We start from the raw sequence: 16,217 nt of genomic DNA on the forward strand, positions 1-16,217 counted from the left end.
AGATTTTAATGGACTCAGAAAGAGTCCAAGGGATAGATCTTGTAAAAGACAGAAACATTCAAGAAGGATTGCTAAATGACATTCTCACTGCATAATAGGGATTCCCGAAAAGAAGGAAGAATTGGAAGCAGTTAAAGAGACCAGGATGGATGAACACAGAACTTAATCACTTGATAAAATGGAAAAAAGAAATGTATAATAAATGGAAAGAGGGGGCTGTCACGCATAATGTGGGAAGACAAAGTGCAACACAAGAGGAAGAGGGGAAGGAAGCCCAAACGCTAAGGAAAGGGGGAGTGGAGACCCCCTAGGCAGATCTAATAGCACCCTGCCTCCCCTACTGTCCCTATATTGGTTCCACACCAATCGCCGAGCAGGAACTGAAACCCTGCTCATCCCTAGAGCTAGGCAGTGAATAGGGAAGAGGGGGTGATAAGCACTGGTCAGTCCCCTCTGTACACTATAGAGAAGAAGGAAGACAAACAAGGCAGAAACAACTTAGCTTGAGCAGTGAGAGGTTACACCAAATGTCCTCCAACAGTACCAGAAAGGAAGTAAGGCGACTGCTATAGCTCCAAGCCTTCACAAGGGAAAATGTGAATATCATCGGCAACTCCCTGAAGCAGACTGAGGTCTATAAACACCCAGGTCCAGATGTGTCAATTAGAGCTGGAAGGAGGTTGCCACTGGGTCCAAAAGTCAGAAGGATTAAGAAGGCATCTGCAATGCCAAATGCAGAGACCTTCTGCAGCCAGATGCAGAATGACTGTAGCATCTGAGGGGACATATCTAAAGAAAAATATGATGAGGTTTTGCAGGGAATGCAAGGCAAGTGTTAGAAGAGTTAAAACCAGTAATGAATTGAAGCTTGCAAGGGAGACCAAAATAAGTAAAGAAGGATTTGGGGGGTGTGCCAACAGAAAAAGAAAAGTCAAAGATGCTATAGGATTTTTACAGGATAAAAAGGATGAAGTGGTCAAAAATGATGTTGAGAAGTCCGAAATCTTAAAATCCTATTTTGCATGTACGGTATTCTCTTAGATAAGAAAGCAAATGTAACAACAACTGATTTTCACGTTGCCATCGAAGGAATAAAATAATCTACACTATCTATAAACAGATTGATGCTGAGGGAACACTTAGCTCATTTTAATGAATTTAAATCTCCTGGTCCAGATGAATTACATCTTAGGGTACTGAAGAGGAAATGTAGAACTGCTAACCAGAATCTTTGAAAAATTCTCTTGAACAGGAGAAGTCCTAGAAGATTGGAGAAGGGCAAATATTGTCTGGATCTTCAAAAAAGGAAAGAAGACGGAGCCAGGAAATTACAGGCCACTGAGCCTTACTTCTATACCAAGAAACATCTATGAACAAATTATTAAACAACATGTATGTAAGAACTTGGATAAGAATACAGTAATTAACCAAAGCCAGCATGGGTTTGTAGCAAACAAGTCATACCAGATTAATCTAATTTCCTTCTATGTAGGAATCATTGACTGGGTTAAATAGGGAAATGCGGTAGATATAGTACAATATATCTCAACTACAGCAAAGCATTTGATATAGTATCTCATTCTAATCACATTGAAAAAATTACCAAATATGGGATTGACAAGGCTACGGTTAGGTGGATTCATAACTGGCTCAGTGATCATACTCAAAGAGCGGTAATAAATGGTTGAACATCCATTGGAAGTGTTTCAAGTGGGGTACCACAAGGCTCTGTCCTGGCCCCAGTGTTGTTAAATATTTTTATAAATGATCTAGATAAGGTAACTGATGGTAAACTGATCAAATTTGCAGACAATGCAAAGCTAGGAGGGATAGCTAACACTGGCAAAGACAGAATGGATTCAGAAGGATCTTGATAAGCTTGAACAATGGACAGCGACTAATAAAATAGTATTGAATGCAAAATTCAACATCTGGGCAAGAAAAACCAAATTACATCCACAGAATGGGAGGAATAGAACTAAGCAATAGCACGTGTGAAAAAGACTTGGGTATACTAATAGATTACAGACTGCACATGAGTCAACAGTGTGATGCAGCAGCAAAAAAGACAAACACAGTTCTAGGATGTATTGAGTGAAGCATACAGTCTAGATCACATTAATTATCCCTCTCTACTCCTCCTTAGTCAGGCCGCATCTGGAATACTGGCCAGTTCTGGGCACCACATTTTAAAAAAGACATTGAAAAACTGGAGCAAGTTAAGAAAAGAGCTAACAGGAGGGTGAGCGGACTGCAAAGTATGTCCTAAGAGGAATGGTTAAAGAATCTAGTAATGTTTAGCTTGCAAAAAAAGTCTAAGAGGAGACTTAACAGCTGTTTGCAAATATCTTAAGGAATGTCACAGTGTAGAGGGATCATTCTTATACTCATTTGCACATGGATACAATGGAATGAAACAGAAAGTGAGAAGATACAGATTAGATATTAGAAAAAAACTTTTTGACAGTGAGGTTGATCACTGAGTGGAACAGGATGCCATGAGAGGTGGTGAGTTCTCCTTCAATGGAAGTCTTCAAACAGATGCTGGACAGATATCTGTCTGAGATGGTTTAGTGAATCATGTGTTGCATTGAACAGGGGGTTGGACACGATGACCCTTGAGGTCCCTTCCAACTCTAACATTCTATGATTCTATGTATGTCCTTAGTTGCACAAATGTTTACAGTGGCATGTAAAAGTTTGTACACCCCTCATCAAAATTATTGCTATTGTGAACAGTTAAGCTAGTTGAAGATGAAATGATCTCTAAAAGGTCTAAAGTTAAAGATGGCACATTTCCTTTGGGTTTTAGGCATAAAAAAAAATTGTCATTTTTTACATTTTAAAAATTGCAAAAACGAAAACGGTACAATGCAAAAGTTTGGGCACCCTTGGACATTTGTGTGTATCAACGTTAGGAAAGGCCATATGATGCAAATTTCCCAGCTTTATAAAAACCCAGCCTCCTGTAACCTTGTGCCAAAAACAGCAGCCATGGATTCTTGTAAGCAGCCGCCTTGTACTCTGAAAATGAAAATGATAGAGGCGCAAAAAGAAGAGGAAGGCTGTAAGAAGATTAAAAAAATAGTAACATAGTTAGCAAAGCCGAAAAAAGACATTTGTCCATCCAGTTCAGCCTATATTCTATCAGAATAAATCCCCAGATCTACGTCCTTCTAAAGAACCTAATAACTGTAAAAAACAATATTGTTACACTCCAGGAAGACATCCAGGCCTCTCTTGAACCCCCTCAACTGAGTTCGCCATCATCACCTCCTCAGGCAAAGAATTCCAGATTCTCACTGCCCTAACAGTAAAGAATCCTCTTCTATGTTGGTAGAAAATCCTTCTCTCTTCCAGACGCAGAGAATGCCCCCTTGTGACTGCCACCTTCCTTAGTATAAACAGATCATCGGAGAGATATTTGTGTTGTCCCCTTATATACTTATACATGGTTATTATCGCCTCTCAGTCGTCTTTTTTCTAGACTAAATAATATTTATTTTGCTAATCTCTCTGGGTATTGTAGTCCCCCCCACTTCCTGAGCACTGGTGCCCAAAACTGTACACAGTACTCCATGTGCGGTCTAACCAGAGATTTGTACAGAGGCAGTATAATGCTCTCAATATGTGTATCTAAACCTCTTTTAATGTACCCCATGATCCTGTTTGCCTTGGTAGCCACTGCCTGGCACTGGCTGCTCCAGGTAAGTTTATCATTAACTAGGATGTCCAAGTCCTTCTACATGTCAGTGTGTAATTGTGATATGGATTACTTTTTCCCATGTGTATAATCTTACATTTATCATTGTTAAACTGCAGCTGCCAACTGTCGGACCAAGTTTCCAACTTACCAACATCCATCTGTGGCAGAATACTATCTTCTCTTGTATTGACTGCTTTACATAGTTTTGCATAATCTGCAAATATCGATATTTTACTGTGTAAACCTTCTACCATATCGTTAATAAATATGTTGAAGAGAATAGGTCCCAACACTGACCCTTGCGGTACCCCACTGGTCACAGCGACCCAGTTAGAGAATATACCATGTATTACCACCCTCCGCTTTCTATCACTAAGCCAGTTACTTACCCATTTACACACATTTAACCCCAGACCCAGCATTCACATTTTGTGTACCAACTTCTTGTGTGGCACGGTATCAAACGCTTTGGAAAAATCAAGATATACCACCTCCAATGACTCACCTTGGTCCAGTCTATAGCTTACATCTTCACTAAAACTGATTAGATTGGTTTGACAGGAGAGATTCTTCATAAACCCTTGCTGATATGGAGTTAAACAGTTATTCTCATTGAGATAATCCAGAATAACATCCTTCAGAAACCCTTCAAATATTTTACCAACAATAGTGGTTAGACTTACTGGCCTATAATTTCCAGCTTCACTTTTAGAGCCCTTTTTGAATATTCGTACCACATTTGCTATGTGCCAGTCCTGTGAAACAGTTAAGTAAAAAGGGCAGCACACTGCAGCGCCAAAACATGCAAACTTGAAAACACGAGATTTGAACTGCATTACTGCACTAGAAATATGAAAAATGAGAGCTTTTAGCGCATAAAAATGGCCATATTTATGTGTACCTCGTAGCCACTTTACGGCACCTCTCTTATACGAGGTCCTACGCTTGACCTACCTCGCTGAGAATAAACGTCTCCATCTGAATGGGTACATGTGAAACCTCTTCTTGGACTCAAATTCTCTCTCTCTCTCTGTGGAGGGGTATTAGACCTACTATAATTAAAACACCTGTGGCTAGGAGGCGGGAGTGCACGATCAGAAGGCTAGAGAATACATTTCAAAAACCTGACCTGCACATCCAAACATAGACTGAGTGTGAACAGGTGCTGAACCCAGAGTCGCCAACTCGTATATAGTTAAGTAAAAAGGGCAGCACACTGCAGCGCCAAAACATGCAAACTTGAAAACACGAAATTTGAACTGCATTACTGCACTAGAAATATGAAAAATGATAGAAATCATATTTGTGGCCTGCTGGAGGTCATTTTGCAGGGCTCTGGCAGTGCTCCTCCTGTTCCTCCTTGCACAAGGGCTGAGGTAGCGGTCCTGCTGCTGGGTTGTTGCCCTCCTACGGCCCCCTCCACGTCTCCTGGTGTACTGGCCTGTCTCCTAGTAGCACCTTCAGCCTCTGGACACTACGCTGACAGACACAGCAAACCTTCTTGCCACAGCTCACATTGATGTGCCATGCTGCACTACCTGAGCCACTTGTGTGGGTTGTAGAGTCCGTCTCATGCTACCACGAGTGTGAAAGCACAACCAACATTCAAAAGTGACCAAAACATCAGCCAGAAAGCATTGGTACTGAGATGTGGTCTGTGATCCCCACCTGCAGAACTACTTTATTGAGTGTGTCTTGATAATTGCCAATAATTTTCATCTGTTGTCTACTCGATTTGCACAACAGCATGTGAAATTGATTGTCAAACAGTGTTGTTTCCTAAGAGGACAGTTTGATTTTACAGAAGTTTGATTTACTTGGAGTTATGTTCTGTTGTTTAAGTGTTCGCTTTAGTTTCTTATTGAACAGTGTATTTGGGGGTTTGTAACAGACCTCAATGAGAATTTTGTTACTATTTTTTCCTCCATGTATTTTAACCCATATGGACTCGACATCCTTATTCCCTTCGCTAATATCCTCCCTTAACATGGACTTTAGACAAGACTTTACATAAAGACAAACCCCTCCTCCTCTCTGATTTTTACGATCCTTTCTTAACAGACTGTAACCCTGTAAGTTAACTGCCTAGTCATGGCTTTCATTTAACCATGTCTCGGTTATTCCCACTATGTCATAGTTACCTGTAGATATTTCTGCTTCTAGTTCTTCCATCTTGTTTGTCAGGCTTCTGGCATTTGCGAGCATGCAGTTTAGAGGATTTTGATTTGTTCCAATCTCCTCCCTGTGGATTGTTTTAGACATTTTCTTACCTCCCTTCTGAGCATGTTGTCTTGGGTCTTCTTTGCCGCACCTCATATCCTTCATCAGTATATTTTCTGGCTTCATGTTCGTGTCTAACGTTTTTCTTCCTGTCCCCTCTTCTTCTAGATTAACCCCTCCTGATGAGTGTAGCGAGTCTTCTGGAGAATGTGTGTTTCCCAGGCTTGTTGAGGTGTAGTCCGTCTCTGGCGAGGAGTCCGTCGTACAGGTAATTCAAACCATGGTCTAGGAATCCGAATCCTTGTTGTCTGCACCATCGTCTTCAGATGGCTGCTTCTGTGCCTCTCAGTAGTGAGTCTCCTACCACTACTACTTTTTCGCTTCTTGTCTGTACTTTTTATTGTCACTTCTGGGTGTTGCTGTGTGCTCTTTTCTTCTTTGCTTGCTGGTAGTGCCTCATCCTTAGGTGTGCCATCTTCCTCCTCCAGAAGGCCTTGGTATCAGTTTCTCAGTTATGTGGTTGGTGATGTCTGCATGGTCTTCTTGCTTCTTTTGATCACATGCTTCCACTTGTCTGCTTTTGCAGGTTCTCTGACATGATTTCATGTTGCCCTTTCCTCAGTTTGAAATGTAATTAAGAAATTGCTGCTAATATTAAGAGTTGAGGTCAAGAAAAGGTCTGGAAGACCAAGCCAAATTTCAGTGAGAGCTGCTAGTAGGATTGCTAGAGAGGCAAATTAGAACCCCCACTTCACTGCAAAAGACCTTCAGGAAGATTTAGCAGACACTGGAGTTGCAGTACATTGTTCTACATTTCAGAGACACCTGCACAAATATGGTCTTCATGGAAGAGTCATCAGAGGAAAACCTCTCCTGCATCGTCAACATTAATTTCAGCATCAGAAGTATGCAAAGGAATATCTAAACAACCCGGATGCATTTTAGAAACAAGTCAACTTGACCAATTAGGTTAAAATAGAACGTTTTGGACACAATTATCAAAGGTATGTGCGGAGAAAAAAGGGCACAGAATTTCAGGAAAAGAACATGTCACCAACCATTAAGCATGGGGGTGAATCAATCATGGTTTGGGGTTGTGTTGCAGCCTATGGCACTGGGAACATTTCACAGGTATAGGGAAAAATGGATTCAATGAAATTTCAGCAAATTCTGATGCAAACATAACACCATCTGTAAAAAAGCTGAAGTTGAACAGAGGATGGCTTCTACATATGGATAATGATCCTAAACACACTTCAAAATCCACAATAGACTAACTCAAAAGGCACAAGCTTAAGGTTTTACAATGGCCTTCATAGTCCCCTGATCTCAACATCATTGAAAATATGTGGCTAGACCTCCAAATAACAGTGCATGCAAGATGACCCAGGACTCTCACAAAACTGGAAGAATTTTCCAAGGAAGAATGGATGAAAATCTCTGAAACAAGCATTGAAAGATTCTTGGCTGGCTACAAAAAGCGTTTACAAGCTGTGATAGTTCTAAATGGGGTTGCTACCACAGTGGCGAAAATAAATATTTGATACACTGCCAATTTTGAAAGTTTTTCCACCAACAAAGAATGGAGAGGCCTATAATTATTATCGTAGGTACACTTCTACTCTGAGAGACAGAATCTTAAAAAAAATTCTAAAAATCACATTGTATGATTTTTACATAATTAATTAGCATTTTATTGCATGAAATAAGTATTTGATACAATAGAAATCACAACTTAATAATTGGTACAGAAATTTTTGTTTGCAATTACAGAGGTCAGATGTTTCCTGTAATTCTTCACTAAGTTTGCAAACACTGCAGAAGGGATTTTGGCCCGCTACTCCACAGAGATTTTCTCCAGGTCGTTCAGGTTTCTGGGCTGTCACTGGGCAACATTGAGTTTCAGCTGCCTCCAAAGATTTTCTATTGGGTTCAGGTCTGGAGACTGTCTAGGCCATGCCATGACCGTGAAATTCGCCTTAATTGCCCTGGCTGTGTGTTTCAGGTCACTGTCATACTGGAAGACCCAGCCAAGACCCGTCTTCAATGCTCTAACTGAGGGAAGGAGGTTGTAGCCCAAAATCTTGCTATACATGACCCCATCCAGCCTCCCTTCAATATGGTGCAGTCTCCTGTCCCCTTTACAAAAAAGCACCCTGAAGTATGATGTTTCCCCCACCATGCTTCACAGTTGGGATATACTCTTGGGGTTGTACTCATTCTTTCTTCTTCCTCCACTATGAGTGGAGTTGACACCAAAAAGTTCTGTTTTGGTCTCATCTGACCACATGATCCTCTCCCGTGCCTCCTCTGGATCATCCAGATGGTCATTGGTGAACTTCAAATGGGCCTGGAAATGTGCTGGCTTGAGCAGGGGGACCTTGCATGCCCTGCAGAATTTGAATTCATGACGGCTTAGTGTGTTACTATTGGTTTTTTTAAGACTGTGGTCCCAGCTCCCTTAAATTCATTGACCAGGTCCTCCCATGTAGTTCTGGGCTGATTCCTGACTTTTCTCAGAATCATCCTTACACCACGAGGTGACATCTTGCATGGTGCCCGAGACCGAGGAAGATTGACAATCATCTAGTGTTTCTTTCATTTTCTAATAATTGTGCCAACAGTTGCTCCCTTCTCACCAAGCTGCTTGCCAATTGTCCAGTTTCTGATCCCAGCCTTGTGCAGGCATACAATTTTGTCCCTCGTTTCCTCTTGGTCTTGGCCATGGTGGAGAGATTTTAGTGTGATTGATTGATTGAGGGTGTGGACTTTTATACAGGTAACAAATTCAAACATATGCAATTAGTACAGGTAATGAGTGCAGAGTAGGGGGGCTTATTAAAGAAAAACGAACAGGTCTGGAGAGCCAAAATTCTTGCTAGTTGATAGGTGATCAAATACTTATTTCATGCAATAAAATGCAATTTAATTATTTAAAAATCATATAATGTGATTTTCTGGTTTTTATTTTTAGATTCTATCTCCATATAATCCTGAAACAATATCTTCATACAGTATCCAAACACTTGCACAAAGAGCTTTCCACATAATACTGTCATGCGGCATTAACAATACTATTGTGTAATCCAAATATTAATAACGCTGCCTTAAAGGTGTTTTCTAGGCTTCAGCTAATTATAGTTGTAGTCACGTGCTGACTAGAATCTTTTCCTGCATATCTCAATGTTCTTTTCGGTTAAAGGGGTGGTCTGAAGGTAAAGGTATTTTGCTCCTGACTTCCTATCCATTTAAAAGCTATGATGGCTAGCACTCAACTAAGGTAAAAGTGACGGTGCTAGTGAAGGGAACCAAAAGTTCCGAAATCACTGAATATAGAGATAACTGCACACGTTCAAAGGAAGATATGCTTGAAAGTGGAAGTTTATTGATAGTGATATCAAGAATAAGCGACTGGTAAGTTTGACGTTTCGGCCAATAAATAGCCTTGGTCACAACGTCGCTGCAAAAAAACCATAAAGATACAACTATTTACAATTCGGTATATACAAAAAACAATAAAGATCTATACTGTACAATATATACAAGATATATAACAGGTTTAAATAGTACGCATGTACAGAGTAATGACTCTGTGGGACCATGTAACGAGGTGTGCTAAAATGGGGATAAATGGTGATAACCAAGGGGTATATACAAAACAAGAAGGTCGAAGAAAGGTATATGTGAACTTAAATTCATGGGCAATCTAGAAATCAGTCTAAAGGGCCAAAAACGGCCTGGATGGCTATGTTTCTATAAATCAATCATGCTATAAGAATCACAAGGCAATTGAGGGTAGCCCACCTAATATGCAGAGTAAGTCTCGGTTCAGGGTGTCGCAAATGTGATACTGACAAGAGATTACGTCCTGGAGGATAACAAATGTGAGTATGATTATCCACTATGTATTTGTTATGGAGTGTAGGAAAACATGAAAGAGAGCATACACCTACCCTATTGTTTTCAAAGGAACCCGCAATGTCTCTTTTGGAACAAATACAGTAAATAGATATCCCGGTCGTGTGCCAGAAGCCTAAATGAAGGTAAAATAGTAAGGATATATCTAGATTGCCCATGAATTTAAGTTGCATGCACTATTTAAACCTGTTATATATCTTGTATATATTGTACAGTATAGATCTTTATTGTTTTTTGTATATACCGAATTGTAAATAGTTGTATCTTTATGTTTTTTTGGCAGCGACGTTGTGACCAAGGCTATTTATTGGCCGAAACGTCAAACTTACCAGTCGCTTATTCTTGATATCACTATCAATAAACTTCCACTTTCAAGCATATCTTCCTTTGAACGTGTGCAGTGATCTCTATATTCAGTTCCTATCCATTTAGTCAGGGCCGGCATCTGCACCTGGCACACCTGGGCAGGTTCCGGGGCCCTGAGCAGGCAGGAGGCCCACTCGCCGTCAGGGACACTTCCGCTGCACGTCTTCCATCCTCTGATTATGACGTTCAGGTCAGAGGGCGCGATGACGTCACCAGTGCACGCCCACTGCCTGAGCAGTCACAGCACAGAGCAGGAAGACGCCGACGGTGAGGAATGCAGAGCAGGGCAGCGTCAAGCAACGAGAAGTGAGTATTTCATTTTTTTTTTAATATTTGGAGCAATATATGGGGACCATCAGAAGGGGCCCATATATGGAGCATTATATGAGGCTAATTCTATATGGAGCATCTTATGGGGCCAATAATATAGGGAGCATCTTATGAAGCCAATTCTATAGGGAGCATTATATGGGACCAATTTAATATGGAGCATCTTATGGGGCCAATTCAATATGGAGCAGTATATGGGGCCAAGTACATATGGAGCAGTATATGGGGCCAATAATATATGAAGTATCTTATGGGACTAATTATATATGGAGCATTTTATATGGCCAATTATATATGGAGCATTATATGGGGCTCATTATACATGGAGCATCTTATGGGGCCAATTATTTTTGGAGCATTATATGGGACCCATTCTGTAAGGAGTATTATATGGGCCCATTCTGTATGGAGCATCATATGGGGCCCATTCTGTATGGAGCAATATATGGGACTCAGTATACTGTATGGGGCCGATCATATACTGTATGAAGCATTATATGAGGCTCATTATATATGGAGCAATAGATGGGGCCCATCATATACTGTATGGAGAATTACAGTATATGTGGCTCACTATACTGTATGGAGCATTATATGGGGTCAATTCCGTATGGAGCAATATATGCGGCTCATTCTGTATGGAGCACTCTGTGATGCCTATTATACTGTATGGAGCATTATATGACTCTCAATATTCTGTATGGAGCATAATATTGGGCTCATTATTCTGTATAGAGGACTATACTGTCCGGTTTCTGAGCTAATGTAGAATGTACAATAGATATCACTCATGTAATGTAAGAAGTAAGTGAAATCTTTGGCATTGTACTATACCTATATTTCTCTGCCGTATCGGTGCATTATGAATTGTGGTATGTGTTAAAGGGGCCCACTGGGACTCTTTCGCCCAGGGCCCATGAAAACCTGGAGCCGGCCATGCATTTAGTCACATGATCTAAGCTATTTTCTAATATACTTGCTTTAAAAATCCCCTATCATTCCCTAACTACACTAACAGCTATTGCATTTTTTCTCTTCTACCTGTGTAATGAAGATTTGTCTGAGTACTCCAGTGTATGCTCATTGCAGAGGCGGTTCTGTCCCTGCTGTGTCCCCGTGTACTGTGTGATATGCAAGGGAGAGCTAGTCTCTTGTGCAGCGCCCCAGAGATCTGGTCGTTGCAGTAACGTCGCTCTGCCACTAAGGGGAGTGATGGTACGTCTGATGGCACTAAAGGAGTTCATCTGGCCAGGTATCACCAGCACACATTACACTTCACACTCCGGCCACTAGGGGGAGCAAAAGGATTTATTTATTAGGCCACTCCTCACACTGGTAAAACTGGGGGTTGGATAGGAAGTTAGTCAGAAGCTGACTGGGTTGGATTCAGGCAACATCCCGTGGCAGGGGGTGTTGCAGGGAGAAGATTCAGGGGGGTCCCTGTCAGGCGTGGGAACCTGGCAGGTACCTAGCGACAAGAACAGAACGTTACGGAACCGCGCCTGCACTACCCGCGGCGGTATCCTAAGAAAGAGACACGAAGTGAAGGATATTGTGGACAGTGAGAAACGAGATCAAGCACAAAGGAGAGCCAGTAGGAGTCGTGCCCGGAGAATGGCAACATCCTACTGAGGCGCGTAGCCGGTGGCCGGAACACCGAGGAAGTAGCTGACTCTATGCCTTACTTCAAACTCCGCAGGACAGTTAATTATAGGTTGGCTGTCTACCTTACATCACCTAAGCAGACATAGGGGGCAACGCGTGGAGAGGGGCGTCTCTAGGGTCCTGGAAGAACTCCGAGCCTACCTGTCAAACGGGTGTGTCCTAGCCATAACATACCTGGGGGACAGAGAACTAGAAAGAACTGGAACGAATGAGAATAGAAGTTGTGAGGACTATCCCGAATGCTCAGCAGGGAAGCACTACAACACACAGGCGCTAGTGGTAGGTAACGATTTCCACCTGCAAAGGGAACTCTGAATGGTTTAGTTAGGGAACAGTAGGGAATTTTTAAAGCAAGTATATTAGAAAATAGCTTATATAATAGCATCAGATAGATAGGGAGTTAGGAGAAAAGTGACTTTGCCTTTGGACTAACCCTTTAAGAAACTATACAAATTGCATGGTGGCAACCAAATGATGGCTCAAGCAGCCAACAAAGTGTAAGCCTGACAGTGTGCCTATTGTATACTGTCAGGATTCAGCAAGCCTAGAGGCTATGTTCCCATGAAGAGTTTTTGGTGAGTTTTTGTGCTGCATCAAAAACGCAGCACCTTAAGGTACGTGTCCATGTTCAGGATGGCCGGTGGTTTTGACGGAGCGGCAAACTCGATCCGGCCAAAGCTCTGCCCCCTCCTGGAGATGCGATGATGCCGGATGTGTTCTTTGCACACATCCGGAATCATCGCACCCCACACATAGGGCCCCGTGTTATACCTTGCGGCAGCGCAACGTCGCCGCATGGTAAACGGACATGCTGCGATCTAAAAAGACACGCCGCATGTTCGGAATCGCAGGGCCGCTGGATGCGTGTTACCACGCATAGTGGAGACGGGATTTCATGAAATCCCCTCCACTATGCTGTAACATCTGGACACTGCGTGTTTGACGCAGCGTCTCTATGCAGCGTCAAACACGCAGCGTTTCGTGAATGTGGAAACATACCCTTACATTTCCAGCAAAGTAGATGAGATTTATTGAAATCTCCTGCCCACTGGGCTTTTTTTTATGCAGTGCACACTGACCTGCAGTGTGTGTTTGAAATCCACAACATGTCAATTTCTCTTTTGGGTATGCTGAGTTTATGCATATACATTTTTAGTGCTTTTCCGCTGAAACACACATGTAATCTCCACAAGACAAAAAACAAAGCTGCTTTGTTTAAAACATGACATACTAAAAAGAGGCAAAAACTGCAGCATTAGACACGTGATGAAAAATTATGTACAAAAACGTGCTAAGCAATGCAATGAAAAAACGCAAGTAGCCTAATTGACTTAAATGCTGTAGGAAACTTGCAACATCAAAAACTCACCAAAAGCTCATTGTGGAAACATAGCTTTAAACACCCCATGTTATACAGCGACACAGTCACCAATTATACCATGCATTGCTAAATAATACTAGGTGATTTCAGGGTTAATTCTATTCTAGATTGGTAAAGGGGATTTCCAATAATTGACATTTATCACATATCCAAGGACAAAATGATAAATGTATTTATAATTATTATAGTATGCTTGCAAATATAGTGCAAACATATCCTGCATTGCAAATACATACTAAAGCAAAAATGTCACCTGCAATGGTAAACATAAAAAAACAACCGGACACATATAAAAATAAACTTTAAAAAAGGAGGAAGTTAAAAGTAGGATAAAGTTCAAATGTAAGGCTGGTGAGAATCACAAAAATGTTGGCAAAAAAGGGGCAAATCATGAATTGTGTCTGACTGCTTGGGGCACAACCACAAGGACCACCATGGTCCCAGAATAGAAGTCCCAGCATGTATTTTTCTCACAAACTATGTAGGTCATAGTTGCTAAATAGCAAAAATATTCTTATATATCACAGAGGCAGCCTTTGCAGCTGGAAAGGGGTGTAGTCCAAGTTCTCAGGAATACCTCATTTTTATTTCTCATCTAAGTGTCCAAGACCAATTTTTTATATTTTTCATGAATCAAAATAATGGCCAGAACATTTATTAGTTTAGTGTATTTTTTGTTTAAAGGGACACTGTCACCTGAATTTGGAGGGAACAATCTTCAGCCATGGAGGCGGGGTTTTGGGGTTTTTGATTCACCCTTTCCGTACCCGCTGGCTGCATGCTGGCTGCAATATTGGATTGAAGTTCATTCTCTGTCCTCCATAGTACACGCCTGCGCAAGGCAAGATTGCAGGTGTAGGCATGTACTACGGAGGACAGAGAAGGAACTTCAATCCAATATTGCAGCCAGCATGCAGCCAGCGGGTAAGGAAAGGGTGAATCAAACACCCCAAAACCCCGCCTCTATGGCTGAAGATTGTTCCCTCCAAATTCAGGTGACAGTGTCCCTTTAAGGGCTATTCTCAAGTTGGTAATATTTCAAAATGCTTATAAAAACAAGCAACTTTGCAATCTATATATTAAAAATCCTCTCTGTTTTCAGAAATGGAGAAATATTTAATTTGATAACTTACTGCTTGTTGCCTTGGTTACCGACTACAGCTGCAACCTCTTAATGGTGGCTGGTCTCCTAGCTAAGGAGCGCAGGACTTACAAGCTCTTTCCTAGAGAGCTTGGAAGCACTGCTTTGAAGCTGACTAGATCACTCACTCCTCCGCTTGTAGCATCCAAGAGCGTTCGGTTTGCACCAGCACTGCATCCATGCTGCTGGCTCAAGATGACTATCACTCAGGGAAGTATCTTTCCCCAGAAGAAAAAATATATATATGAGGCAGGGGAATGGTGCGTTCCTTAAAATGGATTATGAGGCATCTGCTTTAAGGGAAGAGTCAGATAGCCGTATTTCTTGAACAGGGATCGCAACGCAATGCTCAGACTGGCCACCGGCTCTCCCAAACCGAGCGTGACAGCTGCAAAGAAATACATGCTGTCATGCTGAGGTTGGGAGAGCCGCCTGCTAGTTCGAGCATTGCGTTGCGATCCCCATCCTAGTTAAATGGCTGTCTGACGCTTCCCTAATTCTACTGCATGTATTTTCCTTCCCTGTAATTATAAGTTTAACCATAAACACTTTATGGAATACATATCAGTCACCAGTAATTATTCTCCCAATAAGGGATTAAGTATCAAAGAGTAATGGGACTGAATCGAATCATGATGGACAAACTGCCTATTCATTACAAACAAGCTATCCATACAAACGCAGTCATAAGTCCAAATATGTGCAAAATACTAAAAATCTTTATTAATCACATCAGGCTAAAAGACAGCAGATAGGAATGGTCCCCGTGCTACCCTCAGCACGTACAAAAAAAGGAACGGGTGGGTGCAAAAGAAATATGTCAATGGTATTAACATAAATACTGCCCATATAGAATCCTCATCAATAGGTCGGTACCATCATTACACATTATGCCAGTAGCAAGTATCAGCAAATAAGGCAGATGTATAAAATATACATACCAATCAACGTAAAAGCACCAGTGTGCAGGCACTCCACACACGTCCACCCGACGCCCTTTTTGGCGAATGCCTTCCTCAAGGGGTCTGCAGTTGTGTCCATGGGTAACAAATATATTCATAAACATGGTCGGAAGTGGCTGCACCTACCCACCAAGACGTCATAATTGAACTCGGTCCGCACGGCTGCCCAGCACCGGAAGTACACAGGCCCCATGTAGTCCAGAGGCGGCAGCACCGCAATAACCGAGACCGGAAATGACGCATGGGGGACACAGCGCAAGAATCATAGAGTATAGTGAAAAGGGACATGCGCAGATGGTACCTCGCGGCCATCTTAATGGTGACCACATATAGAGACATCTGTATGCGATGGAGCAGCCATTTTGGTGAGGAAGGTCTAGTGAACATGCGCATAGAGTATCATGCCACCATCTTTCTGAGGGGCATAAATACACGCATATATAATTATATCTGATCATCAAAGTACACATATGGCTGCCACATAGCAGACACATCTAGGTAAGTCCCAAAAGTGGCACATTAAAAACA

The sequence above is a fragment of the Ranitomeya imitator genome, chromosome 5 (assembly GCF_032444005.1).
Source record: "Ranitomeya imitator isolate aRanImi1 chromosome 5, aRanImi1.pri, whole genome shotgun sequence".
NCBI lineage: Eukaryota > Metazoa > Chordata > Amphibia > Anura > Dendrobatidae > Ranitomeya > Ranitomeya imitator.